Source organism: Dipodomys ordii, unplaced genomic scaffold (genome assembly GCF_000151885.1).
Source record: "Dipodomys ordii isolate 6190 unplaced genomic scaffold, Dord_2.0 Scaffold130, whole genome shotgun sequence".
Taxonomy (NCBI): Eukaryota; Metazoa; Chordata; class Mammalia; order Rodentia; family Heteromyidae; genus Dipodomys; species Dipodomys ordii.
Window position 1 is genome coordinate 4,735,080 of NW_012267346.1, and position 25,230 is coordinate 4,760,309.

The following is a 25,230-nucleotide window of genomic DNA, read 5'->3' on the forward strand; positions in this document are numbered from 1 at the left end:
AAAAAAAGGAAAGACAAATGGGTTTTAGGAGAACAAATGAGAGAGATAAGACTGTTGGAAAGAATCTCTCTCCCCCCACCCCTCTCTCTCTGGGAGAAAGGATTTGGGGAAAGTTAAATGTCTTCACATTTAACCCGAAAAAGGAATTTACAGCAGCCTTGTTTCCCCAAAGTTGCTTTTTAGTCAGATTAAAAAAAAAGAAGCTTCAAGAAGAGTTCTTTCTGAATTCATTGATGCAAATTCATTGATGCAATTCTTAATGCAAAGTTCACCAAAAAGAGACCACCACATGGTTCAGGCAGAAAAGCATTTATTGGGAGGAGAGCAAACTGCTGGCCTACACTAGATGAAGGTGTGCAGAGAGAGAGAGAGAAGAGAAGCAAGGAAGAAGAGAGAAGAGGAGGGAGGGACTGAAGAGAGAAGAGGAGGGAGGGACTGAAGAGAGAAGAGGAGGGAGGGACTTGTGGTTGAGAGGGATTATATAGGGGAAGGCTTAGGAGGTGGGACTACAGCGGATGGGGAAGTGATCACAGAGCCTAGGGAACCTCTTCCTGTTTGAACAAGGTATGGCCAGGATGGTTCAGGAAGTCACCTCAGCCGATGAGGAAGTGACCTCAGGTGACCGACAGGGCGTAACTGGTTTCAGGCAGGTGATTTCTGGTAAGGCTAAGCATGTCTTTCATTAAGAGAGAGGGGGGCAAGGTCTCCTGGGCAAACCTAACCGCTGTCTTCAGCTTAAAATAATCTATATAGTGATCTGGCATATTTAGGGATAGTCTATGCTAATCTTCTACAGGCCCTGATCCTTATTGGAGATGGGGACCTGAAGGAGGTCATAAAGGTTAAGTGGGGTGGTCCCCTAACCTGATAGGATTTATAATAAAAAGGACTAACATCTTTCTCCTCTCCCTGGCTCAGATAAAGGTCTTCTGAAGGAAGGGTATAACAATGGATACTTACCCTACAGAGGGAGAGCCCTTATCAAACACCAACCCTGCTAACATCTTGGTCTTTGCTTTCTGGTTTGCAGGACTCAGGAAATATGTCTGTGGTCAGAGTCATTCAGACTTGGTTATGGCCATCTGGGCCACTAAGACAAAGACGAACAGAGCCAAAGAGATAAGAGGTTAAGAAAAAAATTCTAGGTTGGTCAAAGTGATATATTGGGTTCAGTACTTGGATTGACAGATGGCAAAAGCAGAAAGCCTAAGGTGCTTGATAAACTTCTAAGGCTCACCATGGTGAGGTAGCACCACTTTTATCTCCAGTCAAAAGAAGCCAGGAGAATTTTGCAAATCATACGTGTGTTGCTAAAAGATAGTAGTTGCTTCATTTGATGTCTTAGCTTCTGAGAGACTTTTCTTTTTTTCCCTTTCTGCTAGAAACCCCCTCAGCCTGGTTCAAGGTCAAGTGTTCCCTGCTAGGCAAGTTCAAATCTTGGACTTCTGCCTTGAAGCCTCCTGTTCTCCCTTTCTTGCGCCCTCAGAGAGCAGACGGCTGCCAGAGCACCCTAATCACATGCATGCTGTCATCTGGAAATGATTAAACATTCTAAGGACAGAGGGAAGCCATGTTGATAGCATTGATTGGTTCCTTATTTCGGGAGTGGGGCCCTCTTCATTGTTTAAGATCCTGCCCTAATTTGTTGGGATTTTTTCTCTTTGGCAGTATAAAAAAATGCAAACTTATTTGGCTGTGGGAGCACAGAACCTTTTAGACTTGAGCTTTGAAGTTTGCAGCTTTGTAATGTGTCAGCCATCTGAAGGCCTCAGCATTCCGACCAACCCACAGGCACAATTATCATATCAAAGAGTGGGACTCTTCTGGTGGGCAGCGGAGGTGGTGGGACTCTGCAAGTGGGAGAAGAGTAGCATGCACCTTTGTAGCCCTGGACTTGTGGCCAGGTGGCTACGTGGTACCTTTCCTTCCATTTCCTCTCCTCTTCCTGCAGGGCCCTTTCTGACAATTAAAAACATACACCACACACAAATTCACAGCCCCATCTTCCTTCCAAATGAACACAAGGAAGGAAATGAAAAGCGGTGGAGAAAGTCCTGTTTTCCTCTGCCATCTTTGTCTGGAATCCAAACAACGCCCACAGATAAATACGCTAACACGGCAATAAATGATTTTAGTGCCTTCCTTTTGACTAATTGCAGGGTTAAAAAACAACCTTTAGAAAGGTTGGTTGAAGCAATAGAGTAAATTCTGTCATTGCCTGGGGTGCTGATCCAAAACAACCCTTAATAGCCAAGCTGAGCTGAGGACTGACTGGTTATTTTTATCATAACAGGAGAATGTGGCCTGCCAAGGTAATTGTCTCTTCGCGAAAGCCTTGACCAGCAGCAATAATAAGTTTTGGGAGCCCCTTAACCGATGTGTGGAAATAGGCGACCTTGGAATGCAGGTGGGGAGAAAGGAGAGAAAATTTACAGAAACCACAGTCCCAAGATAACCATCTGGAAAGAAACTGAGATCTGTAGAAATGAGGGACAAATGATACACACACCCCTCTTCCAATGAACTGATTCAGAAAGAAAACCATTTGAATTCTTTCTCGTATTGAAAATATATGCAAGGTAGATTTGCCTTTTTGGGAATTAAATCACGTGACTTTATTTAAAAAAAACCATAAGGAGGGAGATAGCAATGTATGAATGATTCTCCATAGTTTTAGCCAATCTTTGAGTTGAAATCCATCAAAATGATAAGAATAGAAATGTTTGGGTAGATTATGATTTTTTTTCTTTTTCTTTTCTTTCTTTATTTTGTGACAGTCTTACTATGTAGCTCAGAATGGCCTGGAACTTACCTGAGGCTGCTGATTCAGTGCTGGAATTACAGGCCTGCACTGCAAGGCTCAGCTTCTGCTTTGAGTTTGTGCCTTTGTCTTTCTTTGATAATTTTTCTGTTGTGTTGAAGAGGCATGATTTGTAACTTCTATAGCTAATAGAGTATTGTTTAGCACATGATCACACATAGATATATTTTTTAAGGTGAATCATCCCAGAAGCCACATTTTGAAATATGAAATATTGAAGTCTTTATTGTACGGTTAACGGGTTGCAGGCTACCCATTGTTAAAAAGGCCTGCACCCCCCAAATACACAAAACACATAAAAGAAACAGGCTAAAGGGGAAAGAAATAACAAAAACAATACCAACAAGTTAATTCAGTTCCAACGGAGAGCTGAATTGGAACACCATGATGGCCGGAAATGAGCCAGGACACAGGACATTGGGCATGATCATGGAGACTCTCGTGGCATAGCATGATGGTGGCCAGGCTGGTCTGGGCCTAAATAGGGTCGGGGCAGGGTCCCAGTCTCGGGCACTGACTGACAGATTCAGTAGCCTATCAGCCAAGTGCCTGCTCCTGCCTGCAGAGGTCTGGGCACGCCCATCACCTGGGAAGCAGGTGATGAGCAGGGGGTTTTGTTCCCCCAGCATGGAGATGCCAGACCCTACAATACACCATGTGGCCAATATGGCACCATCCAGACTTGACCTCCTTACTTCAACATATCCACAGATATCTGTACCTGGAGTGTTTCCTTGGAGTTGTGTTTGCTGTTTGGGATCATTAACAGTAGTGATCAAGCAACCATCCCTGCCTCCTCCTCAGAGACTCAGAACCACACCACCACCAACAAAATGGATCCTAAATTAAACATTGAGCAGTGAGAGATGTTAGTTTTAAGCAATGTTTTATAACTCTCCATGAAGTTATATAAACACGTTAAGAGCAAGCAGATCTAGTCTCCTGTGTTTTCTTTTTCATTCACAGTCTTCCTTGCCTCTTTCTATTTAGCACAGTAGTAGTAATAGGAAAGTTGTCTCCACCCTCTTCCCCCCCACCCCAAATAAATTGGCAGCATGACTGATTTTAGAATAATCAATACTGATGTTCTTTTGTTAGCATAAATTAACTGTAGGGGCTTTGTTGTGATATTCATACTGAAATAAAGATATTGGGTCTAACTAGTGCCATCTTGTCTTCTTGGTGGATGAAGGTGAGATCCCGCCCCCAATTGATGGGCATGCTTGAATTCCTAGAGGTAGGGACAGGGACTTGGACAATACCTTACTGGACCTGCCAGTCAGGTGCCATGAACTTGCAAGACTCTTGAGCTGTACCGGCAAGGTCAGGGGCAACCTGACCATGACTTTATTTGGGCCTCAACCAACTCAGACACCATTTTGTGCCATGTCTTGTCTCTTCTGACCTTCCTCAGGTTACCTTGGCATCCCATTTTGGCTCTCCATTGGAGTTGATCTGGTTTGTTGAGATTGTCTTTTCTGCTCTTTCTTAACTCTGTTACCCTCATGGCTCAGTTTTCTGACAGTATTAAGTGTATAATGGATAAGCCACATTTTGAGAGGTCGAATCAGGAATCCTTATTAAAAGGCCAGTAACTGCATGGTAGACTGCTGTCTCAAAGATTAGCAGCCAGCAAATATACTTAACCCTGTTAGGAAACTGAACCATGAAGGCTGGAGAGGAAAGAAAGAATAAAAACAATACCAACAAACCAATTCAGCTCCAATGGAGAGCTGAAGTGGGACACACTATGTTAACAGGAGAAGAGACAGGAGACAGGACACAAACATGGAGACACATGGCATGGCATAATGGTGCCTGAGCTGGTCTGGGCTTAAATAGGGTCAAGTCATGGGGCAGGGCCACAGGAAACTTGAGTTCCAGGCACTTGACTGACAGGTTTAGTAACCTATGGGCCAAGGGCCTGTCCCTGCTTCCAGGGATTCAGGCACGCCTATCTCCTGGCAGGTGGAAAGCTTCACTTTCCCCCACCATGAAGACAAAATGCCAGACCCTACCATCCACTATGTGGCCAAGATGGCGTTGGCCAGATCTGATCTCCTTATTTCAATTCAAGGCTGAAAATTGTTTGTGGACATATGTCAGCCTGCATTTGCTGGATTTCTAATAAAGACTCCTGGTTCAACCTCTCAAAATGTGGCTTCTCTGTATCTTGAGATGGAATTCCTTTATAACAATACACATACAAATAATGTGCTCTAATCTAATTCATCCCTTGTTTTCTCCTTCTTCCCTCGCCCTCTCCTTCTCTCCTCCCCTCTCCCTCCTCCCTCCCTCCCTCCTTCCTTCCTTCCTTCCTTCCTTCCTTCCTTCCTTCCTTCCTTCCTCTCTCTTTCTCTGTGTGTCAGTCCTGGTGATTGAACTCAGGGCCTGGGCACTGTCCCTGAGCTTTTTTTTTTTTTCTCAAGTCTAGTGCTCTACCACTTGAGCCACAGCTCTACTTATAGCTTTTTAGGTGTTGGAGATAATAATCTCACAGACTTTCCTGCCTGGGCTAGCTTCAAACCATGATCCTCAGATCTCACCTTCTGGACAGCTAGAATTACAGGTATGAATCACTTGTCCCCTTTATTCTTAACTGTTTCTCCCTTCACCTGAAATGGTGCTTAAATACTGACTGACTTTCTTTCTTTCTTTTTTCTCTTCTGGGCCTATAGAGTTAACTAAAATCAGGAGAAAAGCTTGCTTTCAGCTCTGAGCCACTCTCTTTGCAATCACTTTGCAACCACCTTGGAATCTGGGAAAGACAGGACTTACCACTGATCTATAATATTTTTACAGGGACTGAAACTACCCCTAAGGAACAATAGAACTTGCTTCAGACCACTCACTAGGGAAAGGTAACTGGCTAATCCTAACCGGTGATGAGACTGATAACAATTATTGGAAGTCTTCTTGAGACAAGGACTGAAATAATGATCATTAGTCCATACTTTGACCAGGACTATTTAATAGTTATGCATTCCTCTCTCCCCCTTTCCTCAGTTCTTTTTCTATAAGACTGAAAGCTGTCTACATCCCAAAGATGGCTAAAGCAAAACTGAAGGCTAAGACGTGCTGGAATAACAGTATATACTGTATGGGTTGCTGGAAGGAGACTGCCATGTGGTTCAGGCAAAAAAGAGTTTATTTGGGAGAGCCAAACTGCCAGGCTACACTTGAGAGTAGGGTGTGGCTGGAACTAATGGCAGAGAGAGATTATATAAGGAAGGGTGAGGAGGAGGTGTGGCCTCAGTGCATGAGGAAGTCAACTCAGAGCCTGGGGTCCTTTGGCTGACTCACAGTCAACTGATTGACAGTTAAGTGTGATTACCAGTTTCGGGCAAGTGATTTCTGCTAAGGCTATGTGCTGTCCTTCACCAAGAGGAAGGGGAAGGGGAGGGGAGGGGGCTGTTCTCCTGAGCTAATCTAACATATACCACTTGCATAATGTGGGTAGACTGCAGGTGCAGATGAAATATGGATCCTGGGTCTAACTGGCACCATCTTGGCATCTTGGTGGATGAAGGACTTTCTGAAACACTCTTAGAGGTGAAATCCTGCCCTCACCCCTAGGTGATGGGCATGCCTGAATTCCTAGAGGCAGGGGCAGGGACTTGGACAATAGATTACTAGACCTGCCAGAACTGTACCATGAATTAGTGAGACTCTGAACTCTTGAACTCCTGTGACCCTGCCCCCCTGGCCATGATCCTATTTAGGTCCTGACCACCCCTGCCACCATTGTGCTATGCCTCCTGAACCCTCACCCTCTTTGGTCATGTGGCACAACTCAACTCGCCATTACAGTTGATCTGGTTTGTTGAGACTTTCTGTTCTTTCTTTATTACCTTCATGGCTCAGTTTCCTAACAGTATCAAGTGCATTGGAGGCTGCAAGTTTTTTGGGGACATGAGTCCACTTGCAGTTTCCAGCTTTCTAACGTTCGGATTCCACCTCTCAAAATGTAGCTTCTCTGTATCTCACGATCGAATTCCTATATAACACGGGAGCTGTTTGAGTAAGCAACTCTAAGCCACCATCAGAGGGAGGAAGATGGATGGCTGAAAGAGGAGTTTGAATGTGAACTGGATTCTCAAAGAAAAACGAATGTTGAAGTTCTTAATTGAAAGGATAAGAGAAGCATGGAATGAAGTCTAGTCAAATAGGGGGAGGGAAATGACACATTGCAAAAGCCCCCAAAGGAACCCAATGTCAGGGAAAGATCAGGAAAGCAGCTACCTTCTGTGGTTTGCAGCCATACCACCATGTACTTACAACAGTGCCCGGCATACTGGAGCTTCTGAGAGCTAGTTCATGAGAGAAAAAACTACTTCCGTCCCTCCCTCCCTCTCTCCCTCCCTCCTTCCCTCCCTCCCTCCCTCCCTCTTTCTTTCTTTCTTTTTCTCTCCTTCCTTCCTTCCTTCCTTCCTTCCTTCCTTCCTTCCTTCCTTCCTTCCTTCCTTCCTTCCTTCCTTCCTTCCTTGTTCCTGGGGCTTCAATTCAGGGCCTGGATGTTAGGAAATGGAGTCATAAGGATATTAGGATAATGAAAGAGCAGAAAGTGAACTCAATAGATCAGATCAGCTTTAATGAAAAGTTGAAGAGGGATGCCATGGTAGCCTGAGGTGTAATGGGGGAAGGGGTAGAGGTATTTAAAGTAGGGTCCCATGTCAGGGCAGGGTAGAAGGAAGCTGGAGAATTGCAAGGGGTTTCAGGACATGCCTTGAAGAATTCATGGTAATGGCCTGAGTTGGCCTGATGTAGGTTAATGGCTTGGCCAGGTAAAACCTACATGGAGGGACACCCAAGGGATGGGGGTGGGGAAGTGGGCTGTAGAATTCTGAGCTGGAGAATGGGCCAGATGGAGAATTTCAGGAAAGTCCCCTGCATGTGTGTGTGTGTATGTGTGTGCGCGCACAAGCACGTGTGTGCTGGGGAAGGAGGAATGCCCTGGGAGCAACATTGAGTTATAAGGACAGAACGGATTCTTATCACTGGCCACTGTCCTTGAACTTCATTTTGCTCAAGGTTAGTACTCTACCACTTGAGCCCAGCTCCACTCCTGGCTTTCTTTTTTTTTTTTTTAATGTTGTTGTTGGTGGTGGTTGTTGTTGTGGGGCTTGAATTTGTAGCCTGGGAGCTGTTCTTGAGCTCTTTTGCTCAAGGCTAGTGCTCTATCACGTGAGCTATAGCACCACTTTCATTTTTCTAGTGGTTAATTGAAGTTAAGAGTCTCACAACTTTCCTGCCCAGACTGACTCTGAACCATGATCCTCAGATCTCAGCCTCCTGAGTAGCTAGGATTACTGATGCACCATCAGCATTCAGCTCACTTGTGGCTTCTTTGGTGGTTAATTAGAGGTAAGAGTCTCACGGATTATCTGGGCTGGATTCAAACCACGATCCTCAGATCTTAGTCCTCTGAGTAGCTAGGATCATAGGCACGAGCCATTGTTGCCTGGCTTTCACAGGGCATTTTTCTACTACTTTGCCAATGGGGGAAACTGAGACCCTCGCAAATCCTGTCGAAAGCTTTAGAGTAAAGTCTGACTCTTGATTGTAGTTTGTGCCTATTTTTGCCCTATTTTAAGGTTACAGCCTTATCTACATCACTTAAGTATACACCCAGGTTTAACTTGGAAAATTAGGGATTACATTTACACATACTTTTGGCAGCAACTGATTTTGTGGTTTACATAATTGGAAATGGGAGGTTGAGAGCTCTGTTTGGTCCAAGGCTCAAGTTGCATAAATGGTTGACAACCATAAATTGTCTGGATTGTTTTCTGGACACCAGATTCCAGCATTGTTCTGCATTTTGTTGCAGTTTTATGTTAATTAAATACTAACAGAAGTCTAGGGTGGGTTGTTCTGGAATTTGCTGACCAAAGACCCATTACAGCTCCTTAACTCTGGGCACGTCAATACTCAAAAGCAATTTCAACCTGAACCATTAAACTATCAAGTTGTAATTTATGTCAATTATCACATTGCCAAATAATTTTAGTCTACGTTGTTTTAAAATAGAATTGGGTGAGTTTGATTTTGTAGTGGTTTTAAAATTAAGATGTGTGAGGAGAAAAAAATGATTTGTTTCATTTGTAACCCTCAATTGACACATGAAGTATGTGCAGTGTAAATTGTGAGTGTGAGTGTGTGTGTGTGTGTGTGTTTAGAGTATTTAAGAGGAAGAGGAGGGAAGAATGGCAAGGAAAGTGGAATGGATTTCTATATCAGCCTAAGAAAAGTTAGTAAGGATCATGGTTCAAAGCCAGCTGGAGCAGGAAAGTCCATGGGATGCTTATCTCCAATTAACCACCAGAAAACCAAAAGTGGTACTATGGCTCAAGTGGTAGAGCACTAGCTTTGAGCTGAAGAGCAGACGGACAGTGCCCAGGCCTAGAGTTCAAGCCCCACCCCCCAAAAGAACCAAACACCCCCCCCAAACAAGAACAAATTAAAAAATATATGGGATGATTTGATATCCAAATACAATGTTAGCAGCCATCTAAGTCCCATTTTGCTCATAAGATGTTCAAGATGCAGAGCTTGGGCAGCTTGTCCTGTAGTGATGTGACTGAGTGGGATACTTCCTGCACTCCTGAAGGTCCCTCACCCTGCACCTCAGGTCCTCTGGCTTCCATATACTTGTTTGCGCCTGCTCAGAAGTCCTTTAGGGACCTTAGCAGGGAAAGAAAGACATGCTCTGTTTGGATCATCTGAGGACAGTTTAGCCAATTGGGACAGGGTGGCTGGTAGGATGGATCTCTTGAGAAGAAGGGCTGCCCAACAAGAGTCTTGAACTTCAGTTGAAGGACTCAGCCAGCTTGCAGCAGCTCAGTGGAGTGGAGACTAACTTTGGTTTCCTTCCTGCTACTAGCTTATGCTGGAGCTTCCCATTAGCCAAGTTCTCTCAGAAGCCAAAGACAGAAGAGCTGTTAAGATGTTGTCTTGATAGATCAGTCTATTGGGTAGAGAAGGTGGATATGGAGAAACTACAAGGTACCTGTACTCAGGACAGAAGGTTAGTGGCACAGTTCAAGCCTTGTAAGGAAAATAAGTTTGCTCTGTAGCTTTCTGTAGCTCCCAAGATCCTGACTGACTTTCTGAAGTATTTGATTGATGGTTATTTTTATATGAGTAGGCTTCTGAATTTTGTTCTTTCTGCACCCAGCTGCGGGACTGGCCATGGTCTTTTGGTGATTTCATCTTCAGATTGACTCCGGTGATGGTCATGGTCTCCCTCAGCCTATTTCTGGGAAGAGAGAGCATGGCTTATCTTGAAACTTGCGTATTTTCTCTGTGCAATTGTTTTAATGCAATTGTTTGCCTTTCATGATAATCAGCAAAATGAAATGTAGTGGAACTGTAGAATTTCCTTTTGGTGAAATCATGCATGAGGCTTTGGTTGCTCTTGGCTTTCATCTGAAGTCATGGGAGATTGTGGTTTCAAGTAGGAACACAGCTTCTCTGATGTTCTGTTGTGAGTAGAACATAGCTCTCATACACACGGCCATTATTTAATTGCATGGACTGAGTATCTGGAACATGTATTGTTGACTTAGGTCTTTCTTTCCCCATTAGTTACACAATCCAGGAGATTGAGTACGGTCCAGTTTCAAAGAGGGCCCAGGTTGGCAAGATGGCTTCAGTTATGCATTTCTCAGACCATAGAGCTGGAAACTTTTTAGAAGTTTCGTGTGGTAAGGTAATGGACTTTCATCACCAGGTATTAATTTTCCCAGTAGCTTTTGTTAATTTTCACAGTAGATAACTCACATGTTTAATTCCTTAGCAATCCATAGACTCAGTACATTGCATTATCAGGTATATCATGCTCACTGAACCTATTTAACTTTCTGTCACTTTGTGTGTGTGTGTGTGTGTTTTGGTCCAGTCGTGGGGCCTGAACTCTGGGCCTGGGCGCTGTCCCTCAGCTCTTCAGCTCAAGGCTAGCACTCTACCACTTAAGCCACAGCGCCACTTCCGGCTTTTTTCTTTTTTCCTTATGTGGTGCTGAGGAGTCGAACTCAGGACCTCAGGCATGCAAGGTAAGTGCTCTACCACTGAGCCACCTTCCCAGCCCTGTGTGTGTGTGTTTTTAAATAGCATTGTGTGAGGATTTCACAAATAGAAATGGACAAATACTGTGTTTTACATGCTTCATCAATGAATTAATGTATATGTGGACATGAAGAGATAGGAATTTATGAAGTTAGATTGTTGGGGTTAATGATGGCTCTCTACGTACCCAGCTATTGGACCTTACCCAAGGTATTTCACTTCCCTTTTGTGTAAATATCAAGATGTTTATATGTGAGATGGTGGAAAAGTGTCTTAGTAAAGATTATGTACATAGCACAAAATGTCCCAAATGATAGTGACTTCATCACAGAAGTATTTCTTTTCTTCTGTGCATAAATAATCCTGGTGATAGATAGCCATGGGTTGTGTTGGTGTTTTTTTTTTTGTCAATCATGGGGCTTGAACTCAGGGCCTGGGCACTGTTCCCGAGCTTTGCTGCTCACTCTGAGCCACAGCTCAACTTCTGGTTTTTCTGGTGGTTAATTGGCAATCGGAGGTTCATGGGCTTTTCTGTTTGGGCTGGCTTCGAGCCGCTATTCTCAGATCTCAGCCTCCTGAGTAGCTACCATGACAGGTATAAGCCACCAGTGCCTAGCCTTTTTTTTTTTCCATCTTTTTTCTTCATTGGAACACCAACCATTTTATCCATACTCTCTGCAGCAGGAACCCTAAGAAAGGAAAAAGGACCACACGTGCCATCAATCTGTCTTGCTTCTTTTGTGGAAGCTTTCATCAGCAACTTGTGTTTCCTTCTCATTGACCACTGCTAATTGCAAGGTAAAATTAGTGCTCTAGCTGGGCAAATTGAAGTTTCCCATTAAATGGGGCTCTCCTCTAAGGGAGAGAAGAATGGTATAGGGGCTGGAGACACACTTTTGTGAAGTGAAGATGGTAAAGGCATGTAGAACTGTTTATCAAAATGACTGGCACCTGGGAGCATTCATGCCACTGTGGAATTATTATCTAATTATAAAGCCATATGATGTTTTTTAATAGATTAAACAGAACACTATTCAAAAGTAGTCACTTTGGAAAACAACATAATATTTCCATTAATTGTGTTGTGCTACCCTCAGAAGACATTCAGATTGCATCCTGTATGCATGTGTTGAAGTTTCACACTGAGCACCATTAACATGTACAAGTAATGCACGTTAATAAAAGTAAATTAAGTAGTAGCAAAGATATAGCTTCAGAACTGTTTACCTTATTTAATTTAATTTTTTTTTGCACTGGGGATAAAACCCAGGACCTTGCAAATAAAATAGTAGGCAAGCACTCTGTCATCACTAAGTTATGTCTTCAATCATTGATGTTTAAAACAATTATTTACTTATGTATGTATGTATGCATGAATGCATGCATTTATTTTTTTACTGGTCCTGGGGCTTGAACTCAGGGCCTGGGCACTATCCCTGAGCTTCTTTTTTGCTCAAGGCTAGCATTCTACCACTTGAGCCACAGTACCACTTCGAGCTTTTTCTGTTTATGTGGTACTGAGGAATCAAACTCAGGGCTTCATTCATGTTAGACAAGCACTCTCCCACTAAGCCACATTCTCAGCCCTTATGTATTTTTTGTTTTCCTTTTGAGACAGGGTCTCACTAAGTAGCCCAGGCTTTTTTTTCCCCTTCAGATACTCAGAAATCTTATGCTTCTGTTTCCCAAATGCTAGGATTACAAGCACATGCCTCCATGTATGACAGAGATTATTACTTATATAAGAACAGCAGCTTTGTTGGTTGCATATCTTCACCATCAATTGTATTCAGTAAAATTATCCTTGAGTCACACTTAAAGGAGGAGGAGGCTTGCCAATAATTGCTGTGTTTTAAGATGTCCAACAGACTCTGTAGGGAATCAGGTTCAGTTCTCTTATTTCCATCCTAATGGAAGAGGTTTAAATAAACAGAGTAGAGAAATATGTATGTAAAAAAGCATTTGCCACCAAGTGCTGGTGGCTCATGCCTCTAATCCTAGCTACTCAGGAGGCTGAGATCTGAGGATCACGGCTCAAAGCCAGCCTGGGCAGGAAAGTCCATGAGACTCTTATCTCCAATTAACCACTACAAAACCGGAAGTGGCACTGTGGCTCAAGTGGTAGAGTGCTTGCCTTGAGCTGAAGAGCAGTCCCTACTGCGCCCAGGCCCAGAGTTCAAGGCCTATGACCAATCCATCCACCCCCCCCCCACCTCTGCCCCCTGCAAAAAGCATTTGTCTTAACCACAAGGATTAAAACAATTTATATTACTTAGTCTTCTTAGCTCTAACCTCTGTTGTTCGTCCTGGAATATGGCTTATAGGCTAAGTTGGATAGAAATCCATTGGAATTATTCAGGTATTTCTTTTTTTTAAATTGACAGTGGTTGAAAAGTTTATATACAAAAATCAATGGTTCCCTGCCTCTCTCTCACCATGGATAGGACTGATTAATATTTCTATTAAACTAAAACTAGGAACACAAGAAATCTCATTCCTATAATAAATCATGCAGTGATTTTGAGAAAGCAAACTCATTATATGTGTTTCACTTAAAACTGAAAACTTAACATGCTGAGTTCTGTTCATTGGTTGGGTCAACTTGAGGCCATATGGTCTATTTTAAAGTTAATAATGTCATTTTGTTTATCCTGACATTATTAAGCTTAAGCTCTACAACTAGCCAGTCAACTGTCACCTGGCCTACTTTTTGGCTTTACCTATGGGGAAACTGAGACCCATAACTTGTATGACTTAATATCACATTTCAGTAGTATCACTTTGGTGGCACATGAGCCTTTGGATGACATTCAAGATCCAAACAATAACAGTACCATTGTTAGAGCAACTGTGACTATACCCCAATTTTCCACTTGATAGCAAGTATCTACAAATAGTCCTGAACATAGCAGGAAGTATATCCTCCCCACCCCCCCTTTTTTTGTCGGTCGTGGGGCTTGAACTCTGGGCCTGGGCGCTGTCCCTGCGCTCTTCAGCTGAAGGCGAGTACTCTACCACTTGAGCCACAGCTCCACTTCCAGTTTTCTGGTGAGTAATTGGAAATAAGGGTTTCACAGTCTTTCCTGCCTAGTCTGGCTTTGAACCATGATCCTCAGATCTCAGCTTCCTGAGTAGCTAGGATTACAGATGTGAGCCACCGGCGCCCTGCATATCCTCCCTTCTTTGCGTAGGAGTCCAGGGATAAACAGCTCAGCTTTGCTGGGGCTCAGGTTTTAAGTATATATCAGTGTAAGGTCATTCTTACTATAAGGCAAAGTAGCTGGCCAAAAGGGTTCTATCGTGAACTTGCTACTAACTTGAACAGTATCTCATGGGTGACTGCTTTCTTAGTTATAAAACAGAGATTATGTTGCTCATTTATCTCCCAAAGAATTATGAGTAATACTTCATTTAAAAAAATGATTGTAGAACATTTGGCAAACACATCTTCTGCCTATAATGAATGCTAAACGAATCCAGTAGCTTTTTTGGCACCTCAGCCTCTAATGATTCATGAATAGGACTTTTTCCTGAGCGGGGATTGACTTTGGCATGATCTGCCTGGGCTGATGAACTCTTCCTGTCTTGATCTTTGGAATCCAGAGGAAGTCTTATCCTTGTCCTCAGATTCTTGCTTAATAGCAAAAGATGAAGAAAGGAGACATTGAGCTTTGGAGTGGGAGAGATCAGGAGGCCCCAGGTGGAGAATTCTTTTCTCCAGAGGTGCTATCTGTGCTTATTTCCTGGTGATAAGGCTTGAGTTTAGAAATGTTAAGTCACAGACAATGGCTTCTGACACTCTTCATGTGACCAATACCATGTCTTCAAAAACAGACAAACAAAAAACCCCAAAGCCAAGTTATAATCATGCTTTAGGTATCAAAAGCAAGCAAGCAAGCAAAACACCTTATAAACAATATAATTCTTATGTGAAGCCAGTGTTACACACATACAATAGCTCATTGTAACAGCTGAACTAGATGCTAATATTTTGCCTAGGAAATCATTAGTTAAGTAGATGACTCTTGAACCTTTTATTTTCGCACTTTGGGAAGTTTGCTCCCTTGTGCCAGGCAGTTCAGTATTTTCCTTCTGGGCAGCTTTAGTTCCTCAGTAAGTTACATTTGACCATGAAGCCATCTTGAATTCTTAGCATCTCTAGTAGGAATAAGCTTGGAACACCTTTCAAAACCAGACCTTTTTTCTTTTCTTCAGATTTTAATTTATTATTATTATTAAGGTGATATACAGAGGGGTTTACAGCTACATAAATTAGGTAATGTGTACATTTTTTTTTTTTGTCGGTCATGGGGCTTGAACTCTGGGCCTGGGCACTGTCCCTCAGCAGTTTAGCTCAAGGCTAGCGCACTACCAATGAGTCACAACGGCACTTCCTGTTTTCTGGTGGTTTACTGGAGATAAGAGTTTCACGAACTTTCCTTCCCCAGGCTGGCTTTGAATTGTGATCCTCAGATCTCAGGCCTGAGCCACCAGCACCTGGCCATGTGTATATTTCTTTTTGGACAATATTACTTCTTCCCTTACTCTCTCCAGGTTTTTCTCTCCGGTCTCCACCCACAAGTTGTATATTTTACTTTCAACAATAGTGTCTAGTGAGTATCAGACCTATTTTTCTATGTGAGCATAGTAACAAGATCCAGTCCAAGTAAGTTTTTAGGGAAAAGTACAACAAATGATGTCAAGACATTAAGAGAAAAGGATTACCATCCTAATAACCCCACCTGAGAGTTATTGATTGGTATCAAAACCCACTTACAGACCTCATATCATGTAGGCATTGAAACTAAATAGGCTTAGATGCCCAGGCAGCTTTGCATAAGAAAGAACTTGCCTTCCAATTTGATATATTAGACTCACCACTGCATCACTGGCCTTTGATGGTCTTTGAGTTAGAGGTGAGAGGACAAGGCAGGGAAATATATGCATATGTATATATATGTATATATGTGTGTGTATATATGTGTGTGTGTATATATGTGTGTGTATATATATGTATGTGTATATATATGTATGTATGTGTATGTGTGTGTGTGTGTGTGTGTGTGTACTTTTTTCCAATTTGTTGATCATGGGACTTGCACTCAGGTCCTAGGCGCTGTCCCTGAACTCTTTCACTCAAGGCTAGCATTCTATTATTTTGAGCCATGGCTCTACTTTTTGTTTTCTGGTGGTTAATTGGAGATAAGAGTCTCACAAACTTTCCTGCATGGACTGGAATTGAACTGCAACCCTCATATTTCATCCTCCGGACTAGGTAGGATTACAGGTGTGAGCCACCAGCACCTGGCAAATTTCATATATATATATATTTTTTTTAAAATTAATTAATTTATTTTTTTGCCAGTTATGGGGCTTGAACTCTGGGCCTGGGTGCTGTCCCTGAGCTCTTCAGCTCAAGGCTAGTACTCTTATCACTGGAGCCACAGTGCCTCTTCTGGCTTTTTCTGTTTATGTGGTACTGAGGAATCTAACCTAGTGCTTCATGCATGCTAAACAAGCACTCTACAACGGAGCCACATTTCTAGCCCAAGTTGTATATTTTTAATTCTCATGAATTTTTTATTTTATTTTTTGTCGGTCATGGGGCCTGAACTCTGGGCCTGGGCACTGTCCCTCAGCTCTTCAGCTCAAGGCTAAGTGCTTTACCACCTGAGCCACAGCGTCACTTCCGGCTTTTTCTGCTTATGTGGTGCTGAGGAATCTAACCCAGGGCCTCATGCATGCAAGGCAAGCATTTGACCACTGAGCCACCTTCCCTGCCCAATTCTCATGAATATTATGTTATTTAATTCTCCCAAGAGCTTAGTATTTGGTATAGATATTATCCCCAGATATCCAGAGGAGGAAGTAGAGAGTGAAAGAGACTAAGTAATATTCAGCTGGAAAATGTTGGAGGGAAAAAAAAATCTGAAGCTGCACTTACCTGATTCCAATATATTTCTTCTTTGCCACGAAACCATATTGTCTTTCTGGTGGATGGGGACTGTGCCAGAAGAGGAAGAGAATCCAGGTAACAGAGCCAGTTATCCCGGCCAGTTTAAACAGATGCCGGTGGGTGGAAGGATATTGCTTGGAACACAATCAATATAAACAAGAGGGATAAAAAGAAGAAGAAGAAGAATGAAGAGCTACCTTGTAATAGCCTTGGAGAAAACCAGATGTAAGAATAAAAATGTGGCAAGGCACTTGAGTTAGAGAAAGGAATCAAGCATGAGAGTATGTGATGTCAGCTAGGATGATGTAGGAGGGCCTTAGCTGAATCCTAGATCCACAAGGTAATGAAATGGATGCTTAGAAAAGATCCCAATGTCTTACTGGGAACATTCAAGACCAGACCCCCAGTATGAGGCCTATATATATATATATATATATATATATATATATATATATATATATATATATATATATATATAAATGAGGGAGAGAAGGTGTAGGAGATGGTCAGGAGAGGGTAAATGTTTTTGTATTTGGGAAGAATGTGACTATTTGGGGATCAGAGGACATGATTCTAAGATAGTCCCCCAAGATTCTGGCCACTGGTACAAATGCTATCCCTAGTAGCTACCTAGACAAGCAGGAATCTAGTCATACCTGGGAAGGGATTTTTTTATTCCAGATATAATTAAAGTCTCAAATCAGTTTCTCTTAAGTCAGAGAGACCATCGGGAGGTCCTGATACAATTGCATAAGCCCTTCAAAAATCAAGATTTTGTATAGCTGTTTGTGGGAGTGGAAGTTAAAGAGATTTAGTCTGGCTGGTTGGGGAGGAGGAACACTCATGTGGTGAACAGCACTGAAGCGGTGTGGCCAGGAGCTCCAGTTGCCTTTAGGAACTAACCTGGTTCCTGGCTGACCACAAGAGGGAAAATGGGGACATCAGCTCTATGCTTGCAAGAAAATACGTTCTTCCAAAAAACCAACGGGGCTTGGAAGAGAACCTAGTCCTCTACTGAGATGTAGCCCCAGCTGCCACCTTGGTTTCTGTCCAGTGGGATCCTAGCAGAGAATCTAGTCACACTGTGCCCAGACTTCTGGCCACAGAAATGCTAAGATCACAGATGGAGGCTGTTTCATGCCACCAAGTTTTGGGTGATTTGTTACCCAGCAATGGAAAAGGAATGCACAGATATTTCATCTTGCTGGTGCCCTCCACAAGCCGATGATAAAGGTAGGGGGTGTTTTGTCTCCATTCAATATGAAGGAAATGGATGCCCAGAGGTTAAACGATTAGCTTAAGTTTATTTGACCCATTAATCATTAAGCTGGGTGAGCTGGGCTCTTCTGAGCTTTATAGCATCAGAGGATGTGTGTGATGTGTGCACACCATGCTCGCAGCAGGCAGTGTACTAGGCATTTGGTGGAAAAGGTGGAGGTAATGGAGAGAGGTTTTAAGGAATGAAGTTAGGAGGGGGAAAGGGAGGCTCAGTCTACCCTTTTCAATGTTACTCATATCTGGACACTGCTTAAGTCAAAGTATATGCAACCTCTTAGCCATGGCTTGAACCTAGCCTACAATATCTTCTATATGGCTGTCCAATATTTACAGTATTCATCTCTTTAAAAATCAAGAACTGATTAATTGTTGTAGTGTGTGTGTGTGTGTGTATGTGTGTGTGCGTGCATGCCTGTGTGTGTGTGTGTGTGTGCATGTGCACGCGTGTGAAAGCAAGGTGTGCCAAATTTTTTAGTGGTTTTTCTGGGAGGTCCTTTAATATCAGGATGGGTTTGGTATTAGTGCATGTGTTTAACACCTATGAGGTTCTCAGTTTGATCTCCAATACTGGGGGGGGGGGCAAAAAAGAAAGAAGGAAAGAAAAGAGAAACAGAAACAAAAAACAATGAAGGGCAAGAAAATAGATTGCATTGATCCCTTGAGACCAGAGAAAGAGGAGGGCTTGCAGAGAGAGCTGATTTTTTTTCCCCACTATATCCAGATCCCTTTCCTCTTAGGGTGGGGAAACTTTTTTTTCTGCCAAGAACCTTTGAGATATTTATAACATCATTCAAAGGGCATACACAATGATCAATTGTTGGCAGGTAGTCAGGGGCAACTGATAAAAAGCATATGAGAAGTTCACATGATTATTCCCTCATATACCAAAAGTTTTTGTGCTCCTTCTATGACCCAAAGGCTGGACCCAGCTCCTCACCCCCTGCAGTTGTGATTATGACTTCCCTGAATAAGGTCTGTATTTCCAGCTTCTTGGTAGCCAGATGTGGTCATGTGATTAAGGTGTGGCCCATAATCTGAGGGAAATGCTCAGCATCAAGACAATGCTGGTCAAGCAATTGTATTCTTCCCCTTTGCGTCCCTCCCTTCCCCCAAGCTGGGACTGAGATGTGGTGGTGTAGGATGTCCTTTAGACAGTGGAGTAGCAGAAGAGTCTGGGTATGGGCCATTGCACTGTTGGCTTCCATACAGCTTTGGATTGCCAGCTGGGACTGTTACAGGAGAAAGAATAAACGTCTACCATTTTACAACCACTTTTAGTTTAGGTCTTGTTATATCATCTGTCCCTAAACGGATGCCTATGCTGATCAGAGCATCTTGAAACAGTAGGTGTGTTATTCAGAAGTTGCAATGTGTGGCAGAGCTCTGCAAATGGCCGTGCTGTGTGGTGTTATTCGCCATGTGGATGACAACTTGCTGCTTTTGCTCTTTTTTTTTTTTTCCTCATTGCTCTGACTTACTCCACTTTCTTTACAACCCAGCTCTGTCTGGTTCTTGCAGCATCCTATCAACATGTGGTTTTAGGGCCTCTTGTACTATCTCCATAGTGGGATTGGGTGTCCCATGTGGAGATTTCTCCCATGCTGGTCTTTGTCACTATGGACTAAAGTGACTTATTTCCTTGGATCTCTCCCCACAGGACTGTGAACTTGTTCAGGGCAGAAACACGTTCCTATTTTACCCGAGAGCCTGTTACAGATTAAGTCCACACTACATACTTGTCAAGTGATCATACATATGAATGAAAGAGGGAAAGGAGGAATGCGTAAAAATCACTGGAGACTGAAGAGGTTGAACTGATTTTTATGCATTCTTAATATCTGAAAAGTTGCTTCTCTGTATGTTCCACGCTGGCACAAGTGAGGGTTTGTAAATAATGGGTGCCTGATATAAAAGGTGGATTCATTTGGGGGGAAAAAACCCACACAGAGTGTTAAAATTAAGTGCTCTCCATTCTTCATATAAATGGAGCTTGCAAACCCAGTAAAAAGCACGTAACTTTCCATTCTTTTTTTTTTTCTCTTGTCTTCATCCATTTTTTTCTACTCTCATGAAATCCCTCTATCTCTATCCCATTATTTACAAGAGGCAATCGCGTAGTAAATCCTATCCCACTGAGTCAAATTTAGGTCATCTTTTATTTGGTCAAAATATAGTCTTACTGGTGAGTGGTATCACTATTATTCAGGAACACACATATTGTTTTACTTACAGCTATGCAGTATTTTATGTCCTCATATAAACATTATGCCTGGATTACAGTGGAGGCAAACTGGACTCCCATTTATTTGAAGAAATAATGGGGAATCAGCTTCATTCTATCCACTTTCCTGACAGTTCTCATCTCTCAGAGGAGCTTTTGCATGGGAGACAGCTTTTGCTGTGTTGCTTGGGAGACAGGCTCTTTGCTGATTCTCTGGGATGATTTTCCTGTAGTCTGCACGAAACCCTCACATGGAGGTTGAGGGAGTAGTTGTGCCACTTGACAAGATAGATTGAAGTCTACTTTGTTGAGCTACTTGCAGGGAATGTGGCTGGCATAGCTGCCAGGTTCTCTTGGGTATAGATCTTGGAAGGTAGCTGGAAAAATGTTCACACTTTTCTTTGGGCCAGATATTCAGGACAGATGGAAGAATACAGTTCTGGTTGAGGTTTGTGCAGCACATCATTGCTATCATGTTTTTTCTGAGAGAGGCTGCTCTCTCTCTCTCTTTCTCTCTCTCTCTCTGTGTTTGTATGTGTGTGTGTGAGATTACCTTCCCTAATCTCTCCCTCCCCAACTAGCATGTGATAAAGCCAGAATAGAAGTCTGTCTTTAAAATCTACATTCTATATCCTATGCTTCTAAACACGATTGTTGATTCCTCTTCTATATGTATGGCATCTCACCTTGAACTTAAACATGTGTAAATATATGCATATATAAATACTTTAATGGGACTGTGTTCAAGAACATCGTTCTGGAAGTCCTTTCACAGAATCATACACACAAGCACAGCATTCTAGACTCTTTTATTTTTATTAAAAAAAAACAACATCAGCCTCCTATATAACATAAGATGCTCTGTATAGATGAATTGAAAGTGTTCAGCTCAAATAAGTAAATGTGTTCATTTATGCATATTCATACATGTTTTCTTCTCTGTAGGAAGCAGAAGCCTACTTTTTGTCAGATACCTCTCCTGAGTGAGTATTCTTTGGGGTCTGAAGTAAGGCCAGCCTGTCCCATAGGCAAAGCCACCAGGAATGTCCAGGAAGGGAAGGAACAGGCAGGTGGCAGAGTTTGACAGGATCTATTGGATTAGGACACTGTGCAATGAAATGGTAACTTGACCACACCACCCCTCCCACTTCCCTTTCTCTGAGAGACGGTGGACAGGTTGTTCCCCCATGCTATATATAGTTTAGATCTTGAATATTTCCCAAAGGCCAGGTGTTAAAGACTTTTTTTCCCAGCCTGTGGTGCTATTGGAAGTAGTGGAGCTTCAAGATGTAGGACTGAGTGGAAGGAAATGATATCACTGGAATGAGTCTAGAGGACCCTGGTCACCTTCCTGTTGCTCTCTGTTTTGCTTCTTGACCTCCATGAATGGACTATCTTTGCCCTACCATTCACTCTTGCTACAATGTGTTGAGCTACCAGTTGGTTCCATTCCCAAAAGCAGGAGAGCCAATTGACCCTTATTGAAATCTCTGATCCAGTGAGCCAAAATCAACCTTTCCTCCTTTTAAGGTGCTTACCATAGCACCATGTGTCACAGTAAGGCAAAACTGACTAACATGAGAGTGGAGACAGTGGCAGATTACTTTAAGTATGGTAACTCAGGTGCTCATGACTGTTCATACTGACAGTGCAGAGGGACAGAGGTCGAGAGAAAAGGCAGCATACCATGTATGGTCTTTAAGAGTAGACATTAGTCCTGAGGGAAGTGACTTAAACCTGTAATCACAGCTACAGAGGAGGCAAAGATTGGAGGATCTAAGTTTGAGGCTATCCCAGAACAAAAAAAAAAAAATGTCACAGGTAGGTGCAGTTGGCGAGAGCCTGTTGTTGAGACACGGGAAGCACAAATAGGAGGATCACAATCCAGGCTGGCTCAGGCATTGAACAAAACCTATCTGAAGAAGAAGAATTAAAGCAAAAAAGGGTAAGGGTATTGCTGAGTCACAGAATGCTTGCCTAGAAAATTTGAGGCCCTCAGTTAAAATCCTGGTTCTTGCAAAAATGAAAAAGAGGAAGAGAGAGGGGAGAAAACCCAAAATAACACTGGTGTTAGTCTACTTGAGTTTAATTACTGTGTCTATTAGCTATGTGATCATATAATACTCAGGGTATTGGTTTTATACTAGTTTCACAGATTTGGTGTGAGAATTAAATGATGCTTAAAAAATGAAAAGTACCTAGAATCAGGTAGTTTTCCAACTAATATTAACTTATAATATAGTATGTCATATTACTTTGAAACAGATAGTCAGCATGTACAATTCTAGTGATGGTTAGATTTTTCTCATAGCTGTTGTCTGTGGAATGCTCATGGCTTACCTGGTGCTATACTGTTGCTGGTAGTGTTTCATTGTCATCATCATCATCATCATCGTCATCTTCATCTCAAGGAGAAACTTCTGCTGTTGGTTAAACTTGATTTTCAACTTGATTGATTGAGAGATACCGAGGAGATGCATTAAGTATACTTCTTATGGCCTTTCTGGAGATGATTAGATCACGACGGCTCTGACTTAGCCATTAGTTTAATCCATTAGTGGACTCAGAATTTGAATAGACTTGGGATGTGTCATAACTGTGTGTCAGAAAGGAGGGGCCTCATTGGAGGAAGAGGATCACTGGGGCAAGCCTTGGAAAACTGTATTCTAGGCCCTGGCCCCTCCCTGTTACTCCTCTCTGCTTCCTGGCTGTCTTAAGGGGAGCAGCCTCTAAAATAAGTTCCTGCCACCATGATATCCTGTTTTGCCTCAGGCCCCAAAGCGATAATTCTAACCAACCAGGGACCACGACCTCTGAGCTGTGAACGAAAATAAATTGTTCCTCCTTGAACCAATTTTTCTTCAAGTATTTGTCACAGGGTTGCAAAGTCTAACTGCCACACTTTTATACAGGTTTATTATTTTTTTAAATCAGCTAAATAATTGAATGTGTTGACATTATATACTTTACATAGTTTGCATGCACATCAGTAGACATTAAATTTCAGTTGTGCATTAAACCTCAAGTATTTTCATTTATATGATTACACTTAATAGCATTATGAAAGCATCATGGAATGTAATTTTATACATGTGTATGTTTGTACACATGTTTTTAACTTTGTAATATAAGCTTTATCCTCAGCATCTTAAGGGTATATTTTATTAGTGCTATTTATGTTACATTGTTTGGTGACAAATCTCTAGAATTTTATCATTTTGTAGATGGAAACTCTTCATCCTCTCTACACAACCCCTGGCAGCCACCATTCTACTTACAATTTGAAAGGTTTTGACTAATCTAGGTACCTAATGTGAATGAAGTCATGCAAATATTTGGCTTTTTGTAATTATAATTATTTGTTTTACTTAGTTTAACAACCTCAAATTTTATCCATATTGTAATATGTAATAGGAGTCTATTCCTTCATAAGTATGAATAATACAACATTGTGTAATGTATCACATTTTTAAAAAATTGAGATGTTGGGCTGGGAAGGTGGCTCAGTGGTAGAGCGCTTGCCTTGCATGCCTGAGGCCCTGGGTTCGATTCCTCAGCACCACATAAGCAAAAAACAAACAAACAAACAAAATATTGAGATGTTGGGCTGGGAAGGTGGCTCAGTGGTAGAGTGCTTGCCTTGCATGCCTGAGGCCCTGGGTTCGATTCCTCAGCACCACATAAGCAAAACAAAAACAAAAACAAAAACAAAAAATTGAGATGTTGTCTCTCTAGATAGGCTAGGCTGCTCTTGAGCTAGTAAGCATCCTTCCTGTCTCTGCCTCCTAAGTGTTGGGATTACAGGTATATACTACCATATCCAACTTGATACATCCCACATTTTTCTTCAGACATCTATCCATTGATGGACATTTGAGTTGCTTCCATGTCTTGGCTATTGTGAATAGTGCTGCTATGAACATGGGTGTGAGAAATTTGTTTTGGAGACTGCTTTTGATTCTTCTGGATGTATTCCCAGAAGTGAGATTGCTGGATCATTTGATGATTCTATTTTTAGGTTTTGGAGGAGCTCCCATACTGTTTCAGAATGGCTGTTCCATTTTGTATCCCTACTAGCAGTACACAGAACATCCAATTTCTTCCTGTCTATGTTAACACTTGTTATTTTCTGCTTCTGTTCCTTGAAGGTGGCCATCCTAAAGGGTATAAGGTGCTATCTCACTATGGATTTAACTTGCAACAACTAGTATTTTCCAGCAGCGAGGAATGTTGAACATTTGTTCATATATTTGTTGGAACACACACACACACACACACACACACACACACACACACATTTGTTTTTTCTTATTGGATATTAACTCCTTACCAGATGTGTGATTTGTGTTTTCATCAACTTTCTGTTGCTGTGGCAAAAATACATGATATAATCAACTTACAGGAGGAAAGGTTTATTTTGCAGTTTCAGAAGTTTGAATCCAGGATTGGTTTAGTCCATGGCTTTTGGGCCTCATGAGGCAGTACATCTTGAGTGGCTGCTCACTTCATAGTGGCCAAGAAACAAAGAAAGAGAATACGAGGGACTGGCTCAAGTGGTAGAGTGTCTGCCTAGCAAGTGGGAGGGGAGGGCCTGAGTTCAAATCCCAGTATTGCCCATCAATAAATGAATAAACAAATGTACAAAAAAATTCAAGAAGAACAAGAAAAGGCTGGGGTTTCAATGCCCCCTTTAAGGGCAGAGCCACCAGGTTCTAACTTCTTCCCATTTGGCCTAGTCTGCTAAGCAGGCTGAACTTCCCGATAGTACCATAGGCCGCTGACTGAGCCCTTAGCATTCAGGGGACTGTTTTGTCTTTTTTTTGTCAGTCATGGGGCTTGAACTCTGGGCCTGGGCACTGTCCCTCAGCTCTTCATCTCAAAGTGAGC